Source organism: Podarcis cretensis, assembly GCF_951804945.1.
Source record: "Podarcis cretensis genome assembly, chromosome: 11".
Taxonomy (NCBI): domain Eukaryota; kingdom Metazoa; phylum Chordata; class Lepidosauria; order Squamata; family Lacertidae; genus Podarcis; species Podarcis cretensis.
In genome coordinates, this window is record NC_137180.1 from 6,542,976 (window position 1) to 6,567,731 (window position 24,756).

Below are 24,756 nucleotides of genomic sequence, written 5' to 3' on the forward strand. Positions count from 1 at the left end.
GCTGAGCTTAGGGGGTGCCGCAGGGGGGTGCAGCTCTGACATAGTGAATTGAACATAATGGAAGGTGAGAGGCAGGGGGCACCAAATTTTGACCAAAATCTGCCCCTGCACCCCAAAAGGGTCTTGTTTGTCCCAAAACCACAGCCTTAGATTGAAACTGAAAGCAAACATCATTCTCTTCCTCTCTGGCTTTTTTCAGCCTGTGTCTTTTCCATCCAGTTTCTCGGTCGTATAACACAACTCTTTCCTAAAACTCCTCTTTGCCCTACTAAGAATCTAAGAGGGGGAGGGGACCCACCCATTTGCCACCAGGCACAGAGCCCCCTTTCTTCTGTTCTCTTAATGGACAATCACCTTTCCTTTTTTTTCTCCTTAATGGTCCATCCCCCCAGGCAACCACCTCATGAGGAAGCTAGCCTGGTTTCTATTTTAACACTTGCTCAGATATTTTAACACTTGTTGGGTCCAGGGGTTAGAATATGTCTGGCACTCACACACACATAACAATACATACATATCTAAACCACAGGCCTGTTTTTTCCTCCTCAGTGTTTCAGTAGCAACTATATTTCCACCAAAGAAATCCTTGATGGAGGCATGCTGCTATATTGCAAAGATCACTTTGATGTCTGAAAATGCTAAGAACAATACTAGAACTTAATAATAAACAGATTTGTTCAATTACAAGGTAATTTTCCCTGTTAAAAATCTATAAGTAACAGCTAGGAGTAGCAGACAAATTATTGTGTTTCTATGAGTAACACTCATCAAATTCATTGGAAGGCAATCATAGCTAAGTTAAAAAAACATTTCCCACAGTTCCATTAATAAGACAAGAAAACGTTCTCAAGGGGTGTGTGTGTGTGTGTGTGTGTGTGTGAGAGAGAGAGAGAGAGAGAGAGAGAGAGAGAGAGAGAGAGAGAGGTGTCCTTATTAGGGATGGGTGAGAAATTAAATTCAGTTTGTATTGACTCTACCTAAGTTGCACACACAGTCATCCTTTGAAAATCACACACCTCCAAATTTTGCAGTGGAGTTCCCCAGTCAAGTAATGTGAACAAAAAACTGCATATATTGGGGTAAAATGTGCATAAAAATGTATAATTGCATACAAATCATAAAAATGCATTATATTAGGGAAATCGCTTTACAAAAACGTGTTTTAGGGGGAATTGCATACAAACGTGTGCATATTAGGAGGAATTTACACTAAAACACTGACAATTTTTCATGAAGAGCGTTTCCTAAAAATATTATCACACCAATAAAGAAATGTGGAGAACTGAAGAATGGAATGAATAACTCAATTATGAAGAATTGACTGATTCGCCCATTCCTAGTCCACATTTCACTATTAGATTTCTTTTTAGATTCTGCACGCAGTGCCCCAGCTACAGTAGAGTATATAATTGTAAAGCACTGATAGATGGCACCATAAAGCTGCGTAAATTATCAGGAAGGTTTTAGAAAAAGAAAGTACACTTCTGGTCACTAGACAGAGAACAGGAGACCATCCGTCCCCAGCTTGGCAACCTATAGCCAAAAGTATGGTGGCCCCATCCAAGCTTGAAATGGACTCTACAGGATCAAGAAGCAAGGTAAAAAGGTTGGTTTCTCCTAAATCCTATCCTTGCAATATTTCCGCCTCCCCATTCCCTTGTCCACTCCAGCACTTCAAGACGTTCAGCAATGAAAAGTGAGACCCTGAAAAGTCTACATGCGGCAGGAAGGGAGAGGCATGCCCTACCCAACCATTACTCTCATTAATTCTATGGATATTTGGGTTGTCACCCACCCTCTCATGCAGTCCAATCCAATGAGATCTCTTGGGTTTCAGAAGCAGGCACACATACACACAAGCAGGTATATAAACAATGTTTTGTTTTTAAAATGAGGCAAAACCTTGTTTCTCAGTCCTGTGTGGAACCATGAGTTTATTTCCTACTAGAATTATCACCACCCCTTCCCCAAACAAAAGGTCATGTGTTTCTCTTGAAACGAAAACAAAAACAAAGGGAAAATTATCTCATTGTAATTACTGCAAGACAAATGCAATCTTTTAAAAGGCTAACTGTATTATTTGTATACCCAGGAGATTGCAATGGTACACATGTAATGCGGCCTAATCAGTTTGTCTTAGCAAGACCTAACAGTGTTGATTTGAAACAGCTGAACTAAATCAACAGCTACCTTGAGCCAAAGGCCTTTGGAGAGCAATTAGAGTCAAACCTTGGGTTTTGAACCCAATATGCTCTGTCAGTCTCAGTGATTTGTGTTTGTTGTACTCAGCCTCATTTCCTGCATGAAACATGAAGCTGTATAAAGAGGAAAAATTCCCAAGATTCAAAAATATTTGACCTCAGTGCATTTGCTAGCATGAAAGTACACATGTCTAAATGACCATTTTGGTTTGTAGTACAAAGTTCTATTGATGTTGGCAGACTGAGCTTCCCCATGTCAAAGCCACATGAATGGTTTCAGGTTTCAGCCAAAAAATGTTTTCCACATGCTTTAGTGTGGGCCAATTTACACAGCGGATTCTGCAGGGTTGTGGCCAAGTACTTCATAAAGGGCTGCCTTCTTTGGGATCAGGGAAACCACAACAGACACATTGCTAATGCAATCTAATTATCTGTTTGGATATTTTTCCAGATGTATCCAGTGTCTAAAAATACTGCAATAAAAAAGGTATTATTTGTTCTCCCTTGGACTGAAATAGTGGCATAAATAACAACCTGCTTGTCTAGAGGGAAAGTTATGACAGTGTAATTCTATGACAGCCTTTAAAAAACAGTCAAACAAAACAGAACACCCCGAGGGCTGGCTATCTGATGCTTCTCATTTGAATTAGCCTCTGAAACAAAAGCCATGACTCCATGCGGAGATTCTTTTTCATGAGAAGATGCATGCCACAATTACAAGTTCATTTCCTCCATTTGTGGTTTGTAATTTGATTTTGGGTTGGTCAATTTGATACATAACAAAGATATACAATGGTGTGTTTTGTTTTTTTTCTCTTTTGCTGGAAGAAGCCCAGTGATTATTGTATCCTGTGCTGTATGACAGTGGTGTGATTTCATTTCCTCAGCGTTGCTAAAACATGTTACCCAGTAGCCTCTTCGCTGCCATAGTCATTAGTTCTTTGAGCAATGAGGAAATGGTTGATTGTGATGAAGTCTTTTGGTGGATTGTGATGTTATTTGTGCACAAGCAACACATACAAAACATGGCTGTCTCTCAACTACCTGTAACAGATTCTACAAGGAGCTGCTTTTCAAAAGGGCCCAGAAAGTGCAGCTGGTCCAGAATACAGCTGCCAAGTTGCTAACAGGCAGGATATATTAATTCCAATTTTGAAACAACTTCAGTGGCTTCCAGTTGGTTTCTGGGCACAGCTTAAAGTTAAAGTGATGCTTTTGATCTTTAAAGCCATACAAATAGTGGGACTGCCTCCTTTCATGTAAGCCTAGCTCAGATCATCTGCAGTTTCCTTCTCCATATTCCCTGATCATCAGAGGTGAGCAGGTGGGTGGGAAGGACAGCTCAACTCTTTCAGTAGCTACAATGAAGTTATGGAACTCCCTTTCCCAACAAAGCTCATCTTACACTTTTTCTCTCTACTAACCTTTTGGGTTTATTTCAGAGAGCCTTTGGGATCAAGCAGGAGATATTTTTTTCTTCTGATGATTGGTTGTGGTGGGTTTGGGGTTTGTTTTTGTGTGTGTTTTTTTGCTGGTTGTTTCATGACAGTTTATGGGTTTCGAGCTATGTCATAAGCTGCTTTTGGGGGCATACCTGGTTAAAAAATGGAGCAAAGTATTGGTAATTAGTTAGTTATTAGGAATTTGGTATGCAATGAGGTTCATGGCTGCTATTGTTTCATTAATCCCCATTTTTAGAGTAGCTGAAAGTAAGGAATTTCTAAGTTGCCTTCATTCTCTGTGGAAGTCATTGTGCACAACAGTAGATCCACCACAGTACGTGATGGAAAAATTCACCTCCTGGATCCATTGTTAGCAAAGGTTATGTGTGTTTTGCTCTGGAAATAAATTAATCCCTTTGGGCAAAAGACCATGATTTATTTTACCTCCACTTATATCTGCATATCAGGATGAGGTAAAGCACTGAATTATGAAGAAGAGATGCTTATAAATAACCGTCCATTCTAGTTCTCTTCTGGATTTAGGGGTTCTGGTCTATTGTGTCCTGGACACTGAGCAAGGCCGATATACTTCCTTTTTGTCATTCTGTCTTTCTAGAAATTGTAAAGATAACTGGTGGGGTTCCGGTCTGACCTCTCCAAAATAATGGCTCTTATTTTGAAAATCTGTGGAGATTTTATAAAATTGAAAGTATTACTACATGTACATCCAGGTTCGTGTACATACATCTATGACATATTAAACAACAACAAAATGCCCTTTTGTTTTGCCTTAATGGTTGGTTTGGAATAATTGCTAATTGCACAATTAAACTGATATGGTCAGGAGAAAACATTATCTGTTTTGAAGTATTTTTATGTATGTATGTATGTATGTATGTATGTATTACACTATCCTTGTAGCAAATGTCTAAAACCCATTAGGGCTCCTGCTGAAACTGACCAGATATATTAAGTTTACTGACATCATCTTTTCTTTCACTGCATGTAAAAAGAGAAAAATCATGTCAGTGACAAACTTCCTACTCAGTTTCGTATTAGTCAACTACAAACTTCCTGCAGTCTTAAACAAATCGCTCTCAACCACATGCAAAGGGGTTGGTAGTTAGCCAATCTGAGGAAGGCTGACTGGAAAATAAAACTCCCAGGTGGCTTTCACCAATGGAGGCTAAGGAGGTAAAGAAACTTAATATGAGAACTAATTGGCCAAAATATTGTGAAATTTTAGAACAAGAAGGTGGTGAATTTAAACTACAAAGTTTTGAGAAAATAAAGTCCAAGGTATGGGATTGGCTCCATTATTTTCAAATAATGGAGGCCTACAAACAAGACAGGAAAATTGGTTTCCAGGTGGAGAAATCGAAATTAGAAACAGAACTGTTAGAACCCAATACTAAGAATTTATCAAGAATGTATAACTTGCTGTTGAAGTGGAATACAATAGATGAGACAGTGAAGCCAGCTATGATTAGATGGGCACAGGACATAGGTCATGACATTATGTTTGCTGACTGGGAGCAGTTATGGACCACAGGTATCAAATTTACGGCATGTAATGCCTTACAAGAAAACATTATGAAAATGATTTACAGGTGGTACATGACTCCAGTCAAGCTTGCGAAGATTTATCATTTGCCCAATAACAAATGTTGGAAATGTAAAGAGACTGAAGGTACCTTCTTCCACCTTTGGTGGACCTGCCCAAAGATTAAGGCCTTCTGGGAAATGATTTATAATGAGATTAAGAAAGTACTTAAATGCACCTTTCATAAGAAACCAGAGGCATTTCTCTTGGGTATGGTCGGCCAGCTGGTGCCGAGGAAGGATAAAAATTTCTTTTTGTACGCTACTACGGCAGCAAGGATTCTTCTAGCAAAGTATTGGAAGACACAAGAGCTACCCACGCTGGAGGAATGGCAGGCGAAAGTGATCAATTTTATGGGACTGGCAGAAATGACCGGCAGAATCCGCGACCAAGAGAAAGAGACTGTGGAAGAAGACTGGAAGAAGTTTAAAATATATCTTAAGAGTTACTATAAAATTGAGGAGTGCTAAAATGCTAAGGGAAAGGAAGACGTAGAATTACAGCGGTAAATTTTGTTTGATTTAGGGTGAAATTGAAAGGGAGAATGAATTTATATTTAATTGGCTAAAAGGGTTGTTGAATAATTGTTAAAAATAAAAGGATGCAAAAAGGGGAAGGTATGGGGAAGTCCGAGAAAAGAGGCTTATGGAAATAAGGTTAAGAAATTATGATTTTATGTGTTTGTTTCTATGTTGTTTTTGTTGTGTTTGTTAAAAATTGGAAAATTAATAAAAAAAATTATTTAAAAAAAATCTGAGGAAGGCTGACAGAATGCAATAGGAGAAATCTGTCCAGCCCTAATCAATGTTTGCTTTCTTTGAAGGATAGCCTTTCTCTACTTTTGTTTTAATCAGACTGGATGCACTCTTCAATAGCTTTACCATGTTTTCTCGTTCTTTATGCCCATCTTGCTGTCTGTTCAACGGAGATTTGTACCCAATTTACATAAATTCACATTTTGAACGATTTCTCAGAAATGTGAAATCTTCCATTTTTAAACCTAGAACAAATTCATTCCACATTTTGCATAGTTTATTTATTTAAAATTTTTATATTCTGCCTTTCGGGCCTAAAGGGCAGCTAACAAGTCCAGTGTTAAAGACAATACATTTTGATATCATGAATAATGTTATCATTAGCAGGCCTGTAGACTTTTGGAGTTATACATGTCCATTAATCTGAGTCAAACTACTTTTGAGTATCAGTGCTAGGATTGTTCTGCCCCTTCTCTCATTCCACTATATGCTTAGTTATTCCCAGCTAGTTGTCAGGGAGCATTGGAACCCACATACCAGAAATTTCAGACTTCATTACTGTAGCATTGCAATATTCTCCATGGTTTTAACCAAGGTTAGCTTTTTTAAACAACACCCATAGTTTCACTGACTGTCTGGAGTGAGCCAGAAGCCAAGAACCGGAACTCAGTGGATTTGTAAATGGCTGACTGACCGAACCCAAAGGGTGCTCATCAATGGTTCCTCTTCATCCTGGAGAAGAGTTACTAGTGGGGTGCCACAGGGTTCTGTCTTGGGCCCGGTCTTATTCAACATCTTTATCAACGACTTGGATGATGGACTCAAGGGCATCCTGATCAAATTTGCAGATGACACCAAACTGGGAGGGGTGGCTAACACCCCAGAGGACAGGATCACACTTCAAAACGACCTTGACAGATTAGAGAACTGGGCCAAAACAAACAAGATGAATTTTAACAGGGAGAAATGTAAAGTATTGCACTTGGGCAAAAAAAATGAGAGGCACAAATACAAGATGGGTGACACCTGGCTTTAGAGCAGTACATGTGAAAAGGATCTAGGAGTCTTGGTTGACCACAAACTTGACATGAGCCAACAGTGTGACGCGGCAGCTAAAAAAGCCAATGCAATTCTGGGCTGCATCAATAGGAGTATAGCATCTAGATCAAGGGAAGTAATAGTGCCACTGTATTCTGCTCTGGTCAGACCTCACCTGGAGTACTGTGTCCAGTTCTGGGCACCACAGTTCAAGAAGGACACTGACAAACTGGAACGTGTCCAGAGGAGGGCAACCAAAATGGTCAAAGGCCTGGAAACGATGCCTTATGAGGAACGGCTAAGGGAGCTGGGCATGTTTAGCCTGGAGAAGAGGAGGTTAAGGGGGGATATGATAGCCATGTTCAAATATATAAAAGGATGTCACATAGAGGAGGGAGAAAGGTTGTTTTCTGCTGCTCCAGAGAAGCGGACACGGAGCAATGGTTCCAAACTACAAGAAAGAAGATTCCACCTAAACATTAGGAAGAACTTCCTGACAGTAAGAGCTGTTTGACAGTGGAATTTGCTGCCAAGGAGTGTGGTGGAGTCTCCTTTTTTTGCTGTCTTTAAGCAGAGGCTTGACAACCATATGTCAGGAGTGCTCTGATGGTGTTTCCTGCTTGGCAGGGGGTTGGACTCGATGGCCCTTGAGGTCTCTTCCAACTCTATGATTCTATGATTCTAAGTCCAATCATTCTGATCATAGAATCACAGAGTTAGAAGGGACCCTGTGGATCACCTAATCCAGTCCCTTGCAATGCAAAAATATGTAGCTGCCCCATATAGGGACCAAACCTGCAGCCTTGTCATTATCAGCTGCACTCCACGTGTCAGGAGTGTGTGCAGGAGCCAGGCCCTGTGACTGGTAGGGCCTTGCAGGACTGGGGCCTTCCTGAGTTTGGCCTGGAAGGACAAGGCACGGCCGCACAGGTGAGGCTTGACAGAAGACTCGTAGCACCTGGTGGCAAGGGCCAGGAGGGGTATATAAGACCGGCATTTCCCTCTGGCTCTTTGCCACAGCAACACACTACCCACCTAGCTGTGCTTCGGCTTCCTGGCTCCTGGTTTCCTGATTTGTGGACTCTTGGCTTCCTGATCCCTGGACTGCTGATTCCTGCTTCCCAACCTCTATCCCAGTCCTGACGTACCAAGCCAGGACTCCGACTGCCTGTAACCCGGATTGTGACACCAAGCAACTGAGCTTTCCAGGCTCAGGACAGGAGAAAAATCCAAGAATTGAATGGAAGGGCTGTCAGGATCATACCAGAAGCAGGACTGGAAAACAAGCCAGGAGTCAGGACTAAAGAGCAGTCACAGCAGTCACACAAAAGTAAGACCAGATACCAAGTAAAAAATCAAGAGCAAAGATGACTGGAAATACAGAGGCCCATGAGCACTCAGGTAGATGTTGTTGGCCAAGCAATGAAGCGGATGCTGCTAGGACTTTGCATCGTTTCAGCCACATCCCACAAAACCACTGTGAACATCATTCCTCATTTCCCCCATGAACCACCAGGTTGAGCAGAGATGCCAAAGTAATTGGACTTAAACAGGATCAACCGGCTACTGTGGTTGGCTTAAGTAAATGCCATACACGTAGCATGCCAAATACACTAGTCCTGGCAAGTTCGCTAGGAATATTTTTGGCATTTCATCCCCCCTTGATTCATCCAGGCTATTTCCTGGCACTAATGGTTGGTTATCCGGGAGCCAGACTTTGGGGTTTGTGGGTTTTTTGTGTGTGTGATCTTTTAAAAACATGCATTATAGACAGCATGTGCCAGTCTTGTGACCTAGGAGTGGTTAATGTCGGGTAAGGAAATTAATCCGAAAAGCATAGTGCCTTAGGAGATATTTCCAGAGCTTTATATTCCAACTACTATTTAGAAAGCAAGGCATCTTTTGGCTCAGCCTCTCTTACCACAGACATGGTGTGCCTTGTCCTTTTTCACTAAATCATCATTATTGTATAATGTTACATAATAAACAGATTCTGGAAATCATTGAAAATGTTACCTAAACTGATGCTCAGAGTCAGATGCAGACTGAAGGCCACACACTAGGCCCTCAGCCAAGCAGATACAAAGTCAATTAAGGGACATTATCAAAAACAAGCTGACTAGCAGTTACCACATATAGCATGCCTGAAGTTTTCAGAAAATATATATGTTCAACTAAACTTTGGCATTAGCACTAAGGTTGAGAATTACTCTCTCTCTCTCTCTCTCTCTCTCTCACACACACACACACACACCCGCCCGCCCACCCACACCACAGTCTATGCTGCCTTGGGGCATTTTTACCATGATTTCAGAGAAGAGTGATCAAACCAAAACATCAATAGTGTTGCTTTATCTTGCCCATAGAGGCAAGTGGCGCGGGGCGCCAGGGCACCAAGTTCTGGAGGGCACCAAGTTCTGGAAGGAAGACGCAGAGGCTGGGCACGGCGCCTCCCAGCATCAGCTCGCCGCCCTCGCCCACCTCACTGAAGCAGCGCTGCGCTCGGAGCCTCCGCCTCTTCCCCGCTGTAGGAGCTGCCCTCCAGCCGCTGCCTGCCTCCTCCAGCCCCCAAAGCTGCCGGCAGTGCTGTAAAAAGGTTGGCAACTCTGGGAAACAGGGAGGGGGGGTGCCGGAGGGATCTTTGCACCATGACGCCAGATATACTTAAGACGGCCCTGCCATCAAGTCACCTTTACTGATGTGAGGATGATTTTAAAAGCTGTAAAGCAGCATTCTCTGATGGGCTGGTCATCAGAATGCAAGATCAAGCCAATCTAATCCAGCATAATGTTCTCACAGTCCAAACTATGGGAAACTTGCAAGCAAGACCTGAATGCAATAGCATACTGCCTCCAGCAGTGGAAGGTCCAGTATGAATTCTTTTTGAAGGAATTGTTTTTCAACCTATGGCTGCAGTGGAGTGCACTCTTACGCTTTCGGTTCTTCCTTTGCAGCCCTGGTTTGAATACAAACCCCAACTGCGAAGGACAATTCTTCCCTTGCAGTAATAGCTTGAACTGCAAAGGAATAATCTGCAAAGAAATAATTATTTGGAGGAGAAGGCAATGCTCTGCCTCCACACTTGGAAGCAATAATGCCTCTGAATAAAAGGTAAAAAAAAGTAAAGGTAAAGGACCCCTGGACGGTTAAGTCCAGTCGATGTTGCGCTCATCTCGCTTTCAGGCCGAGGGAGCCGGCGTTTGTCCACTGACACTTCACAGCTAAGATTCACCTTCTGTTGTGTTGGCAGGGTGGTCCCTCCCCCTACCTGGCCAATCTCCTGGAAACACCTCCCCAGGCGGGATTGGGCAACTGGCTGAGGTAGGCAGAGACCTCCAGGTATCCAGCCTGGGGAGGGCGAAGCCAGCCCGTACTACCAGGAGCCACACTGGGATCTGGGGGGCTGCGCGCTACCACGCAAAAGGCACCCTCCATTTGATGTGGGGAGCGGTCATTCCGGGGCAAGTAGCCAACATGACTAAGCAGCTTCTGGCGCAATGGAACACCATGACAGAAACCAGAGCACACGGAAATGCTGTTTACCTTCCTGCCACAGCGGTACCTATTTATCTACTTGCACTGGTGTGCTTTCGAACTGCTAAGTTGGCAGGAGATGGGACAGAACAACAGGAGCTCACCCCATCATGGGGATTCGAACTGCTGACCTTCCAATCAGCATGCCCAAGAGGCTCAGTGGTTTAGACCACAGCGCCACCCACGTTCTGCTTCTGAATATCAGTTGCTGGAAAGCACAGGAGAGGAGAGTGCTTTTATGCTCGTGGTCCTTCTTGCACCTTTCCCACAGGCAACTGGTCGACTGCTCTCAGAACACGATGCTGGACTCAACATGACCTTGGTCTGATCCAGCAGGCTATTCTTATCTCTCTTTTTTGTCTTCCTCTGCAGTCTTTGGCACTTTTTGAATTTGGAACCTTTTCCAGCTGCCAGGAACCAAATTTTGAGTACAAAGGAAGAATCAGGAGTGCACTTAGAGTACTTCCTTTTCATCTGTCACAATCTGAACTTTCCTACACCATGCCTCATTTCATATATGTCATAAGGCAGGCATAGGCAAACTTTGTCCTCCAGATGTTTTGGGACTACAACTCCCATCATCCCTAGCTAACAGGACCAGTGGTCCGGGATGATGGGAGTTGTAGTTCCAAAACATCTGGAGGGCCGCGTTTGTCTATGCCTGTCATAAGACATAGGAAAGGTGAGTATGGATCATCCAAAATAGCTTGGTTGGCACTCTCCAAAGCCTAGTGTGCCTACTTAGGTCTGTAGGCCAGAGATCTCCCATCACTGCAATAAGATTAACCCAGGTCTTCTTTTCATTTACTTAGTAAACATACATATGCATACATTACTAAACTGCAGGATTGTGTGCATCTTAATCTCAGGGACAAAGGTTCGAGCTCCACATTGGACAAAAAGTTTCCTACATTACAGAGCATTGGACTAGTTGATCTCACATATCCCCGAACATTTATCCAATGGAAATAAGGTAAAGGTAAAGGTACCCCTGCCCGTACGGGCCAGTCTTGACAGACTCTGGGGTTGCGCGCCCATCTCACTGAAGAGGCCAGGGGCCAGCGCTGTCCGGAGACACTTCCGGGTCACGTGGCCAGCGTGACATCGCTGCTCTGGCGAGCCAGAGCCGCACACGGAAACGCCGTTTACCTTCCCGCTGGTAAGCGGTCCCTATTTATCTACTTGCACCCGGAGGTGCTTTCGAACTGCTAGGTTGGCAGGCGCTGGGACCGAGCAGCGGGAGCGCACCCCGCCGCATGGATTCGAACCGCCGACCTTTCGATCGGCAAGCCCTAGGCGCTGAGGCTTTAACCCACAGCGCCATCAAATCAGAAACCGGGATGGCTTCTGTATATCCAGGAATGGATATCACGTATATCAAGTGTCCCTGGAAAATAGGAACACTTGGAGGGTCTGCCTTTGTGTTCCCTTCCAACTCCACAATTCTGTTATTCTACTTACAAAATATACATGACATTAAATACACCTTTCCCTTTAAATGATTGGGGGGGTGTTTCTTCAAAAAAAAAATCATCATTTAGGGAGGGAGGCAGATAATTAAATAGAGCAGAATAGGCATAGAGGGAGAACTTAACTCTTTCCTCCACTAAAGCCCCTCCTCCAAAACAAGTATTTTCATTGGGGGGAAATCCAAAATGCTCACAGTGTGGAACATTCCATCCAAAGCAAATACCAACACACACACACACACACACACACACACACACACACACACACACAAACAAAATATATATTCCTTAGAATATCCTCAGCAGGTGAGAACTGAGTTGTGCCCCCCCATGCCTGCACTAATTGTGATAATTATTGCACATGCCCAAGCTGATGCAATTTGCATTTCTAAAAAAAACAACAACTGCAAGTTAAAGAGGCATTTAACATCACATTCATCCTTCAGACAAAGTAATCCATATGCAGAAAATCAGTGCATTTACAAAAAGAGTGTATGCCTAATTCTCAGAAAAGTGAGGATTTCCCCCCTCTATTGACTTTAGTTATACAAATAAAAGCGACTTAAATAAGATCAGCTCCTGGAAGCCATTGGGGCTGTGTGTTCCAGGAGTTTTGGGAAAACTATTGTTATATCATCCTTTTTACAAAATGGATACATTCCACAAACAAGTTTGGATGAACTGTGTAACATTTTCTTGGCTGTCCAATCCACTGCAGAACCATAGACCAAATGTTTCAGTCTGTCATGTACAGTTGTACCTTAGATCTCAAACGCTTTGGCTCCCAGTCGTACCTTGGCTCCCAAACAATCGAACCCCGGAAGTGAGTGTTCCTTTTTTTGGACGATTTTCGGAAGCCGGATGTCCGATTGGCTCCTGTAGCCAATCGGAAGCCACGCCTTAGTTTTCGAACGGTTCCGGGAGTCGAACAGACTCCCAGAACGCATTCTGTTCGAGAACCAAGGTACGACTGTATTGGCAAAAATATTGTCCGCACGCACAGTGATTCCAGGAGTACAGACACCTCTCTGTATTCTGGCATACCATGGTAAGCACTTGAAGGCAAGTGTGGATCACATACTGTAAGAACAACAACATAAATCCGCTGAAAGTAGCCTCTGCGCAGATGTCTCAATCCTGGAGAACTCCATTTTCATATACTGTGATGTTAGCCTCGTATTTCAAATAACATTTCCATGTGATTCGTGCAGTCCTGATACATTGTCAAACAGAGGGACAAGTGTTTTCAATTGCCACAGAGAAAGGCAGGAAAACCTTCAACATCCTCAAGCTATTTCTAAAGGCAGCACTTGGCGACACGTGGCACAGTTTGGAAACAGACAGGCATACACTCCACAAGCCCTAGAGACGATTGACCTTCATCAGGCTTTTTCTTCTTCATTCAACCAAGCTTCCTGAGAGGAAGAGGGAAAAAATCAGGTTCTCTTCAGAGAAAGCAAATATATATAATGCTCAGTGTCACAGTAAAGGCCTAGTGATGGTGCTTAAAGCTGTTTTGGAACATCCTCACACCCAAGAAAGTTATCAGGCTGGCAGTGTCTTTGTAAAGCTTAGCTGTCATTTCATTCAAGAGGAGGCCTATGGGTAATCATTTAATCAAAACCACGGCTGTGATTGCTACTTGTGATGAAAATTACAAAGCTGAGGCAGCTTCCAAACCAGGATTACAAATGGGCCTTGCTTTTTTTTTTAATCCCCTCCTTTTTTTGAGAATGAAAATAAATTCCCCGTCCGGAATATTGGGTCCAGCAAGCTTCCCAGTTCAGCTCCGTATCCCTGGAAGCTCTGAGCTGGCCTAGCAGAATAATGCAGCGGTCCTGAGTCCATGTGAGAAAGGGATAAATCAAGTCCAAAAGACAGATCGGTTCTTATCTCTAGAAGCGTTTATTTACAAGCCATAAATCAGTCTCTCCATCGGAGTTTTCCTGCATTCTCCGTGCTTCCAAAAGCACACAGACACAGCCTGTCTGTTTAGCTGTGTCTCTCAGCGTCTCTCGGTAGAACTGAAAGTAACTCTCACAGACAAAGCCTGTGACGTAAAGCCCTGCTTCCGGCCCCTCCCAGATGCAGGGCACCACGGAGTTTTAACCCTGTCTGTTCCAAACTCCACACTTTTTCCCTTTTGCAATTGAGTAAAAACAAACTATAGTACCCTTAAATGTAGCAGGAGATTAAATGTAGGGGAGATTCATCTGGACAAAAGCAGTATTCCCTCCTTTTTCTTCCCCAGCACTTAAGAGAAAATGGCATAATTGAGAATCCGTGGAAAGCATACCCAACGGCACATCACACAAATTAAGACTCTCTTGTACTAGAAGACTCTTCCAAGTGTTTTGCTGCTTTCGGTTGTATCAGCACTTGGCAAAAGGGTATGTAGCATTTAAAATTACAAACACACACACATACACACAAAGAGAGAGAGAGAGAGAGCTCTTCGCCTTGAAAAAAATAGAAGAAAAATGAAACTTTTAAAGCATTTAAATCATGTGACTCAGAAGCAATAATGGACAGAACCAATACTCAGTCATGGATTCAGACTAATCTAGCATCATAACACCTGGAAAAGACACAGTGGATCATTTAGCCCCAACCTATGTAATAAAAAACATAGTGATGCATTTCCAAACTTTCTTGAGCATTTCAAAGAAAAATAAATTATGCACCATCAATTGGCAGCTGTACCTTATTACAAAATAGTTTTCCTGGTTTAGAAATTTCACCTACTATCTTATCTACATGAAAGGCTCTATTCCGAATGTTAGATCAACTCTAAAGTCCTTTTCATGTAGTGAAAACACTTTTTGTAGGACTCTCCATATGAAATATATAGGGGTAGGGCTTGCCACTCAAATCTCATTGGCTGCCCATTGTGTGTTCACTAAAGTTGTTTTGACCATATGCTAAACCAGTGCTCTGCCCCCACCCTTATTTCCCAATGGGTAGCATGCATAATTCTTCTTATTTGCTTTACAGTATCTTCTAGTTCCTGTATCATCCTACACCTCCTCTTTTGGATCTTCTAAAAAAATGTTACTGCAGTTCCCAGAAGTGAAAACTGTGCCCCTGATGAGCTCTTTTCAATGTTGAGTCCCATTATGTACTGAGTTTTGGAAGTGACGCTCCAGTTGACGCAACCTAAGATGACCCTGGCTGATACTGCTACAACAAAAAAACATTCTTTTCTGCTTGTTACCTACTGACACCCTTCAACTGTTCTCTGAAGAGCTTGGAGGTCATTTATTACTTTAACTCCAGCGGGTGCAGAATGCTGCAGCGAGGCTCCTCATGGGGTCTCTGCCATGGGAGCATATTCACCCAGTGCTTTTCAAGCTGCACTGGCTCCCGGTGGAGTACAGGGTCAGATTTAAGGTGCTGCTTTTGACCTTTAAAGCCCTTCACGGCCTAGGGCCCTCGTACCTACGGGACTGCCTCTCCTGGTATGTCCCACGGAGGACCTTAAGGTCCATAAATAGCAACACCCTAGAGGTCCCAGGCCCTAAGGAAGTTAGATTAGCCTCAACCAGAAATGCCCAGTGATTCCCTTATTTTATCTCCATTACCACACACAATGCAAGAACAACATAATGTTGATTATTTGTTGCATGCTTAACCTCGGTTAAGCTTAACCTTGGAGCCAGTGTGGTGTAATGGTTAAGAGCGGTAGTCTTGTAATCTGGGGAACCGGGTTTGCGTCTCCGCTCCTCCACATGCAGCTGCTGAGTGACCTTGGGCCAGTCAAACGTCTTTGAAGTCTCTCAGCCCCACTCACCTCACAGAGTGTTTGTTGTGGGGGAGGAAGGGAAAGGAGAATGTTAGCCGCTTTGAGACTCCTTAAAGGGAGTGAAAGACAGGATATCAAATCCAAACTCTTCTTCTTCTTCTTCGGTGTCAGGTGCTGGGATAACTGCATTTCTCTTCAAAATGTCACAACTTTCCACTTTTGCTTCCCATTCTTGGTCTGCCCATCACCCCATCCTCAAAGAACACACATTTGGGAAGGTCCATAGCTTAATGGTGGAATAGATGCCTAAGTATTTAACAGGCTCAGTGGTAGAGCACATGCTATCCATGCAGAATGTCCCAAGCTCAATTCCTGGCATCTTGATATTGGTCTGGAAAATCACCTCTCTGAGCTTCATTGTAGACAGCACTGAGCAACTTAATACAAAGAAGTTTGCTGTGTCTTCTTCATGGAATCTACATGCATATAGTTGGACATGTATAGGGTTGGTGCAGAAAAGCTAATGAGCATGTAGAGCAGGAATGTTCTATCTGTTCCTGTGTCCCCCCCCCCCAATGTTGTTAGACTTCAACTTCCATTAACCCCAGACAGTATGGTCAGGGACAGAGAGTTGTAGTCCAACACCTGGATAGCAACAGGTTATGCATCCTTGAAACAGAGCTTCTGGCCAGCTCAGCCAGCAAGAGCTCAAATTTACCAATCCACCCATGCACTCAATCAGTAAGTTTGTGCATCTTAATGAGGCACATATAAGGTAGTTCCTTGCCTTTATGCTATCCTGCTCTGATAAATGAGCTGACCATGAATATGCATATAGACACTCATTGCCTCACCCATATAGTTACAGGAAATGAGGCAGTCCCAGTCCTAGGACAGGTGACAACAATTAAAACACAAGGCAAGGGTTTACTTTGCAGTCATCAGGTTTGTTCACTTGGGAAGGTAATCCAAAACCAATTTGCACATTACCTTTGGTTACTTATTTCTTTCGCAAGTTGTCTACATGCCTCTAACAAGGGAGCCAAGAACTCACACACTGCAACTGTAGCACTTTCCACATCTACTAGACCATGGGTAGGCAAACTAAGGCCTGTGGGACGGATCAGGCCCAATTGCCTTCTGGATCCAGCCTGCGGACGGTCCAGAAATCGCTGTGTGGATCGCCAGCATGCACGTTCATTCCCTCTCCCTCACACGGTGGCGGCGCCTCCTCCCTCCCTCCTCCTGGCTTCTCCCCGCCCTGCCTAGAGGAGGAAGGAGGCTGGGCTTTGTTGGTGTCAGCAGCAGCAGCACTCGAGCGGCTGCCATTTTAAGCAGCCCCTCTCCGGAGCCCTTTCGTGCGCTGCTCATCATCCCGCTGCCGCTGCCGGCCCCTAGCGCTCGCAAGTCACAGGTAAGCAACCACCAGGGCTTGTGGTGCTCTTGCATCACCCCCCCCCCTCCCAAAATATAGTCCGGCCTCCCACAAGGTTTGAGGAACAGTGGACCAGTCCCCTGCTGAAAAAGTTTGCTGACCCCTGGACTAGACAGATCCATGTTGGAGTCTTTATAGTTGTAGATGCCACTATAGCTGCATAGAGCATATTCCCAGCTTACACATTACACTGCACATGAGTGTATGCAAATGAAGGAAAGGGATATGGACCAGTAGACAAACTATGGATATACTTTTAATATCAAGAAAGGGACTATTTTAGGTGGGCAAATGATAAAATATAGATCCATGACTAGTTGTTATTATTTATGGTTTGAGCATTCCGATTTGTTTTCACTGAGGTTATACATTGTCATGTCAAGCAATTGTCACCACATACATCCATGTTCCCATCACATTTTCTTATTGTAAAAAAGTCTGATTTGGGCAGAGCAATCAGCTTTAACTGAGAGTGATCTGTTGCATGGCACCGTTTTAACTGAAGATGTCTGGCATTGAAACTGAGGACACCCATGTGCAAAGTACATGCTCTGCCCCAAAGCTGTGGTCCAATAAAAGTCTGGCCATTTATTGAGCCATGGGAGTGCGCTGTGTCTAGGTTAAGCCGGAAGGACCATTCCTTAAATGCTCTAACAGATTAGAGTTGTCAATTGAATTGAAGCTGGGGTGTGGGTCTGTATTCATTGACATCAGGACTAGGAGCGCTGGCAAGATGGAAGAAGAGAGGCAGGCGGGGACCCTAAACATAGTTGCAGCAAGACCACATGTCAGGAGGCTAGATCCAATGGTAGTTACTGGAATTCTTTAGTTCTGTGCATGTATTTTGCACCAGGTCCACTTGGTGAATCCCAGGGTTCTGGTAAAAAAGAAGAGAAAAGAAAAAATAGCTATCACATGCCTGGAATCGGTCTACCCTATATGTTGCTGCCTCAAAACTTTTATGGATTTCCCAACTTCCCAAGATAGTTATGAGACAGCGGCTTTCCATCTGTGGATCCAAGATCCTTCCCCTATTGAGTACCAGTTACCAACATTCAACATATAAAAACAGGAGCTTTCACAGATAAGAGAGAGTCACAATATTGTTTCTTTAAACAAATAATAAATTATAGGGTTTTGTTTATGATACAAGATGGGAGGAGAGAGATCATTAGCTATTAACTATCCCCTGTTTTACTAATTTCTAGTCATCATTTTAGATGCTACAATTGTGGCTATTATCATTCCCCATCCATCTTATCATTTCAACTAAATCAAGCAATGAAAATTTTATAGCGCATCCCTAATTGTGCACCAGACTGGAACTGTTCATACAAATTCCAAGCAATTATAAGCCTTTCTGGGAAACATTGGCAGCAAACACTAGATTAAATGCTTGTAGCAGCAAGCCAGATGGGAAACACAGATAAAAAGAATCCAGTTTCATAAGATTCTCTACTCTAAAATTACAGTAGCATTCAAATTAACCTGAGATGGGGAAACATATTTTCAATACCCTGGAAAGAAGACTTTTTCCCTGAATGTAATAAACTAGGATTAGAAGTATGCTAAACGTTTGTTATTAACCCCCAAAACACATATGCATGTGGTACACTTGACACATTCCACCTTCTATTTTACCCTCATACCAGTCCTATGAATGAGACTAGATTGACAGTGAATGGGCCAAAGTCACACAGCAGGGATAGACTAGATTGACAGTGAATGGGCCAAAGTCACACAGCAGGGATTAGAACCTGGGATTAGAACCTCATTCGTAGTGATCCTAAGAAGGGGTAGCTGATGTGTGGCCCTCACCATGTTGCTGGACTACAATTCCCATCAACCAGCATGGTCAGTGATCAGGAATGATGGCAGTTGGAACCGAGGAACATCTGGAGCCTCAAACATTAGCCAATCCTGATTTAGAAAGTTTGATAATATTACTGACACTGAATAACCGGATACTGAATTGAGCTGAGCTCAAAGGGCTGGTTTTGAGCCTGCATAGCTCAAACCTCCCATTTCTACAAGAACCACCTTTTCCTACATGAATTTCCCCACACCCTGATAGCTTGGTGTAGTGGTTAAGAGCGGTGGACTCGGAATCTGGTGAACCGGGTTCGCTTCCCCGCTCCACCACATGAAGCTGCTGAGTGACCTTGGGTTAGTCACACTTCTCTAAAGTCTCTCAGCCTCACTCACCTTACAGAGTGTTTGTTGTGGGGGAGGAAGGGAAAGTGATAAAGCGGGATATCAAATCCAAAATACTCCTCCTCCTCCTCCTCCTCCTCCTCTTCTTCTATCCTCTGAGATATGTTTGGATGATGGCAACAAGACAGCAGGCCTTTTCTGGGGAATGTTCTTCAAGGAAGCTTGCCAGCTGCCACCACCACCTTTTTAGCACCAGGCAAAGCTGTATTTATTTTGTCAGGTATATGGGCATTGATAATGATCTGGCAATCAGTGGTTACTTTTTGGTGTTTGAGGTGGACATCTTGGTTTAAAGCTATTGTGTATAAGAGTACTTGGTTTAAAGCTACTGTGTATAAGAGTACTTTTAGTATATTTTCATTGTTTTTCTGGTTACACTGCCTTAGATTGTATTTTAGGCCACAATCCTAGCCTCACTTACCTGGGAGTAAACCCTAATGGAACCCATAAGACTTATTTCTGAGCAGATGTGCCAATGGTACTATGTGCCAATAGTATTATGTGCCAATAGTATTTTGATTCTCTTTTTGTAAGTTGCTTCAGGACTTCCTTTGCTTGTGGGAAGTGTTGAATAAATTTAATAAACTAAATTAAATCATATGGCTGGATGGCATAATTTGAATTGCATCATGTTGCTGGAGGGCATGAACTGGTCCTTGCAATACAATACCCATGCTGCCACTGGCTTCACTTGTAGAAAATGGGAGAATGGCAATGGTGTTCTTTCTACTAAGACGAGTGGGGATGTTAGCATTGAAAAGTTTCATTTCCTGGAATCTCATGTATCTCCAGGGAGCATGGCATCTATTCAGAATAAGGACCAGTATGGTGGTTTGTACAGATTTTTTTTGAGTGTTGAATCCTGTTAACAAATATCTGGGTCAATTAAATCATAATGAGAATATAGCAAACTGCAGGGGGGTGAATTTTGAATTGGTGGGTGGTATAGGAATGTAAAAAACATAGTAGTGGGAATGCAACTTATTTCAGAAAGCCTCTGTAATCCAGATTTATTTTTGAAGCTGACAATAGCCTCCATGTATGTGTCTATTTCCACCACTCTGCCAATGACAACCATCCAGCTCTGAGATAGCAGCTAAGTTGGAAGTACAGTAACCACAGGACAGGATAGGATACCATATTTGTATTGCCTAAATAACATGTCTGTTGAGGACATGGCAATTAACAGCTGCAATTTCCAGGCATTTCTGAGCTTGACAGAACATGGAAAGCCCTTAGCACAACATTTTTCAAAAAAATAATTTACTATAACACTTGCTTGACATGGGTCCCATGGCTGAGCTCCTCATAAATTTTCTCCTTCAGTCATCAACCCTGCAAGATAAGCTCCTGTTATTTCTCCCATATTACAGAAGGCAGGCTGACGCTAAGAGATAGAATTTTCCAAAAGCCACCCAGTGAGTTTCATGGCCAAAGGCCAACCTAGATGTGATGTTAAATGTGTCTTTGCATTAACATGCGGTATTTCTTTTTAACACAAATAAGAGATGCAGGGAGCAGGGAGGCTTCTGATAATTATCAGGACTGCAGCAGGTGCAAAGGGAGAGTTTAACCCTTTCATCCCCTACTGTAGTTTTGACGCAAATCACTCCTCCCTGGCTCATCAGTACTGTACTCTGCTTTGTACAGGTTTGTAACTGAAATAACTTTCTGTGGTTACCTATGTTGCACATAACGTTGAATTAAAATAATAACAACAGAAAAATACCAAAAAAGGAGCTCTTTGCAATGGAAAGAAAGCAACTTTGGCCCTAAGTGGAGATATGACCTAGGAGATTTCCTTTCCACTTTTATTCATTCATGTGAACCAATCAACATACATCTATTAGCAGAGGTCAACAGAGTTTTGCTTCCAGTCTTATTATTCATATATCCAAACAGGGCTCAGAATCTTTGAGAGATAAACCAGACCCTCCAACTGTCCCTGTTTTCCAGGTCCCTGATTTAGAGAACCTTTCCTGGTTTCTGATCTGATCCTGGAATGTCCCACTTTTCCTTAGGAGGTCCCTATTTTCATGGAAGAAATGTTGGAGGGTATGGAGTTATCAGACCCCCGAGCCATCTGAAGGCAATCCTGTATAGAGATTTTTAAAAGGTGTTTAATGTTTTGTTATGTTTTTATAAATGTTGGAAGCTGCCCATAGTGGCTGGGGCAACCTAGTAAGATGTGTGGGGCATAAATAGTAAAATTATCATTATGGAATGGGACGTCCCTATTTTCATTGGAGAAATGTTGGATGGTATAGATAAACTATTGCATGGTTATCATGGAATTCAGGCCTTTATGTATTGCCTTGGCATTTCTCTATTGATGCACGGAAAGTAATTAGGAGATTTTCTCCTAGTAAGGTAACAGCATAACAGTTTAATACATTTAATAGTATTCATTGTTAGGGAAGTGAGCCAAACGTTGAGTAGTAGCAAAACGTCCATCATTATGACAAACAGAAACATGTAGTCAGTGTATGCGCAGAATGCATATGCACTGAATGGTTGATGGAGAATGGATCACTCTGTGTCAAGAAGGTAGACAGCTGAAGCAGGAGATCCACTGCATAAGCACATATGTTCTCCTTTTGATGATTTTTCAGAAAAGGAGGCAACCCAGAATGAGGGAAATGCTTTCTGCTCTCACTCTGAATGGCTTTTGTGACCTCATAATGTAGTCAAATCCCTATACTGCTAATGGTGTTTATCCATCAGAATTAGGTCACAAAGCATTGTCCTCCCTCTAGATTGGCTTTGTAGTATTGGCTTCTTGGCATCATGATGTTCATACATATTCTCTGACGACCTGTATTCACCTTAGCATGGAATATTTTATCCCCTCAAGCCCCACCTTATAGTTGAACAGGAATGAATAGCAGTCACACACATATTAAAGGAACACAGAGGCAGGGTACAAAAACTTATCCCTGTCATCCCCAGTGATTAATAGTCAAGCCTGCTCTTGCTGCATGGCCTAATCCTAGGATCTGCATCTTATGCAAGAGTGTGATGGAAAGTTGAGTGGGAGGTAATGTCAGGAGCTGGCTTTTATCTTAAATATATATTTGCAAATTGGGAGCCCATGGGGATTCGCAGCAAGAGACACACTTTTGATAAATCTTTCCTGCATAATGTAGTTACATGAGATGGTTGAGTTTTGAGGCTAGATAGTTGGTTCCTGCACACCTAACTCTGAATAGTAGCACTTATAACATGAGTCCAAAACCTAGATAGTACATTCGTATGGTGGGAGATGGAGGTGGGAATACAGGTCAGAGGATGTATTCCTCGTGGTAGAGAGGCGCTTCAAATGACCATCATTTCATACTTGATTTTCAGTTATTTGAAGCTGCCAGAGTTCTGGCCCACTGCAGCTTTCAAAAGGCCAAAGAGGGGTGATTAAATTAGCACCAGATGAAGCATTGTTCCACCTATTCCAATTAAAAGTAAATTCCTTCCCAAAAGATTTCCTTACTTCAGAGTATCAGAGACCTTAAAGGCTTATATCATCTTGAACTGGAGGGGATATGATCAAGGGTTCCATACTTCCATTAACCCTAATTACACTGCCAGGATACAATAAGATGACTGTATGGAAGGGCAGAGCATCCTCTTTCCAAACCATATTATAAAACTGTTCCATCCTGTTTCTCCATTAATCTCTCGCTGTGTGTTTGTATCCATATGAAAATTTGTATTCAAACAGATGTTTCATTCACACTTAATTTCATATTTTATCACGGTATATATATTGTACAGTATACATATATATTGTACATATTTGTATTTTCTTAATGTACTTTATCCCAAAATACACATTTTTCAATGCATGTATTGAAGGAGGGAAAATTAAGGTCAGTTCTCATAAAAAATATGGACCAAACAAAACCCTCCTCGACCTCTAGTTGTTAAAGAGTTTGATCAAGCCAAAACTCCTGCCCAGCTGCCTCCAACAATCTTTACCTCCTGGAGTGCAATGACCCTTCTCAGCCCTTATCTGGCCTTTTCTTATTTTTTTTTTTTAAACTTTTTGCATACCTGGGATTGCATCCAGTGAATGTGCAAGCAGAAGGCAGCTTGCAAAACCAACCTTTCCCTTCCTGTTCACCCTCTTGCTTCCCTCTGTATCCTCCACAAAAGTCTCTCTGGAGGGTTGCTACCCTTCCAGAAGATCCTTCTGTCCTATTTCAGGGGATTCCTTCCTTGCTCTGCATTGTTCAGGATGGAGGACCAACATGACCCCCTGGAAAGGCTTCTGAGGGTGTGTCCTGCGGAGCGAGAAGAGTGGGGGAAGATTGGCTGGGCAAGCTGACTCTCACTTCTGCAACTGCTGGATACAATCGTATTTTTGCAACCCTTCGGTACAACAAGCAGAAGACTAACAAGAGACCCCTTGACGCAGAGATCACCTTGACCTGAACCTCCTGTTTTAATTGCTCTTCTCTTTTAATGTGATTCTGTTATGTTATAGTTCAATTATGAACACTTGTAATTTAAAGTTTAAATGGGGTTGTTGTATATCATATCGTAATTATAGTGCATTTTTAATTAGTATGCATTTTAATAATGTTGTGCAATTGAGAGTTTTAAAATATATATATATTGTAAACCACTTAGTCATCCTCTAGGCATTAAGTGGTGTGTATATATAATAATCAATAATAAAAATTATTGCATAGCTCTTTTTTGCCATCCTGCTGGAAGGTACAGGGTGACCAAGTTGGCTATTAGGGATCATAACTTAGAACCCAACATATAATATGAATGCCCACTCCATCCTGCACTTTGTAAAAGGATGGGACATATTTCTTCATCAATAATTTATTTCAGTACACTCCGAAAAGTACTTACAGCTCTATTGTGCAGTGTTACCCTGTTGATATACTCCTCCTCCAGGCAAGGGCCTCACATCTTTGTAAGTTGCAGAGTGGCTGTCAAACAAATTACAGCAAAGTGGTTCTTATCAGGCTCTTGGTGGATTTTAACAGGCATGCAACACCATCTGACCCATCTGATTTCCTTTGAATTTAAAAACGGAGCTTATTCTTCTCGTGCCAAATGTAAATAATTTCGCTTCCATTTCCTATCCAGAGAATCTGACTAGTTCAAAAGCATTTCAACAAATCTTATCTGCCTCATATCCTGCTGACTGGCACAGTTCTGGACTTCAGCCTGAAAGCCAAAAATGTTTTGGCTCCAAGACGCAATAGGAAAGAAACAACAAAGAAAACTGGGAAAGTCTTAGTGACTTATAATGGAAGTGCTGAAAACTGTAGGGATTATTATGTTTATTTGGTTTTTCATTGAAGTATTG

At 42.6% G+C, this 24,756-nt stretch overlaps 1 long non-coding RNA gene across 1 annotated transcript in view; it reads right to left on the minus strand.

Moving 5' to 3' along the window:
- Window positions 1-24,756, minus strand: part of LOC307227090 — a 75,650-nt gene that overhangs the window by 45,463 nt on the left and 5,431 nt on the right. The window contains exons 3-4 of the long non-coding RNA XR_013843799.1: window positions 24,294-24,373; window positions 23,481-23,710 (exon numbers count right to left, since the gene is read on the minus strand). This is a non-coding gene — a long non-coding RNA (uncharacterized lncRNA). The remainder of the gene's footprint in view (window positions 1-23,480; window positions 23,711-24,293; window positions 24,374-24,756) is intronic.